The following is a 1,818-nucleotide window of genomic DNA, read 5'->3' as shown; positions in this document are numbered from 1 at the left end:
GCCACACTTAGCCCGGAGATGAGCACCTTCCCCGGGCACAGGCAGGGAGCGAGCGCCCCCCAGCTCCATCGCTCCGGGGGTAATAGGCCGGCGTCTGCCACACTTAGCCCGGAGATGAGCACCTTCCCCGGGCACAGGCAGGGAGCGAGCGCCCCCCAGCTCCATCGCCCCGGGGGTAATAGGCCGGCGTCTGCCACACTTAGCCCGGAGAGGAGCACCTTCCCCGGGCACGGGCGGGGAGCGAGCGCCCCCCAGCTCCATCGCTCTGGGGGTAATAGGCCGGCGTCTGCCACACTTAGGCCGGAGAGGAGCACCTTCCCCGGGCACGGGCGGGGAGCGAGCGCCCCCAGCTCCATCGCTCCGGGGGTAATAGGCCGGCGTCTGTCACACTTAGCCCGAATATGAGCACCTTCCCCGGGCACGGGCGGTGCCAAGCGTCCCCTAAGTTTGCCCAAATGGAAGCTCCGGAGGAGGAGTGCGGGCGTGTGTCACACTTGGCCCGAATAGGAGCACCTTCCCCGGGCACAGGCGGTGCCAAGCGGCCCCTAAGTTTGCCCAAATGGAAGCTCCGGTGGAGGAGTGCATGCTGCATGACAGTGAAGCCGAATAGGAGCACCTTCCCCGGGCACATACGGTGCCAAGCGGCCCCTAAGTTTGCCCAAATGGAAGCTCCGGAGGAGGAGTGCATGCTGCCTGACAGTGAAGCCGAATATGAGCACCTTCCCCGGGCACAGGCGGTGCCAAGCGGCCCCTAAGTCTACCCTCATGGAAGCTCCGGAGGAGGAGTGCGGGCGTGTGTCACACATGGCCCGAATAGGAGCACCTTCCCCGGGCACAGGCGGTGCCAAGCGGCCCCTAAGTTTGCCCAAATGGAAGCTCCGGAGGAGGAGTGCATGCTGCATGACAGTGAAGCCGAATAGGAGCACCTTCCCCGGGCACAGACGGTGCCAAGCGGCCCCTAAGTTTGCCCAAATGGAAGCTCCGGAGGAGGAGTGCATGCTGCCTGACAGTGAAGCCGAATATGAGCACCTTCCCCGGGCACAGGCGGTGCCAAGCGGCCCCTAAGTTTGCCCTTATGGAAGCTCCGGAGGAGGAGTGCGGGCGTGTGTCACACTTGGCCCGAATATGAGCACCTTCCCCGGGCACAGACGGTGCCAAGCGGCCCCTAAGTTTGCCCAAATGGAAGCTCCGGAGGAGGAGTGCACGCTGTGTGACAGTGAAGCCGAATATGAGCACCTTCCCCGGGCACAGGCGGTGCCAAGCGGCCCCTAAGTTTGCCCTTATGGAAGCTCCGGAGGAGGAGTGCGGGCGTGTGTCACACTTGGCCCGAATATGAGCACCTTCCCCGGGCACAGACGGTGCCAAGCGGCCCCTAAGTTTGCCCAAATGGAAGCTCCGGAGGAGGAGTGCACGCTGTGTGACAGTGAAGCCGAATATGAGCACCTTCCCCGGGCACAGGCGGTGCCAAGCGGCCCCTAAGTTTGCCCTTATGGAAGCTCCGGAGGAGGAGTGCATGCTGTGTGACAGTGAAGCCGAATATGAGCACCTTCCCCGGGCACAGGCGGTGCCAAGCGGCCCCTAAGTTTGCCCAAATGGAAGCTCCGGAGGAGGAGTGCGGGCGTGTGTCACACTTGGCCCGAATAGGAGCACCTTCCCCGGGCACGGGCGGTGCCAAGCGGCCCCTAAGTTTGCCCAAATGGAAGCTCCGGAGGAGGAGTGCATGCTGCCTGACAGTGAAGCCGAATATGAGCACCTTCCCCGGGCACAGGCGGTGCCAAGCGGCCCCTAAGTCTACCCTAATGGAAGCTCCGGAGGAGG

This window comes from Idiotropiscis lumnitzeri, chromosome 16, assembly GCF_059441095.1.
Source record: "Idiotropiscis lumnitzeri isolate Australia: NSW breed Sydney's pygmy pipehorse chromosome 16, RoL_Ilum_1.0, whole genome shotgun sequence".
Lineage (NCBI taxonomy): Eukaryota > Metazoa > Chordata > Actinopteri > Syngnathiformes > Syngnathidae > Idiotropiscis > Idiotropiscis lumnitzeri.
This window is presented reverse-complemented; position numbering follows the sequence as displayed.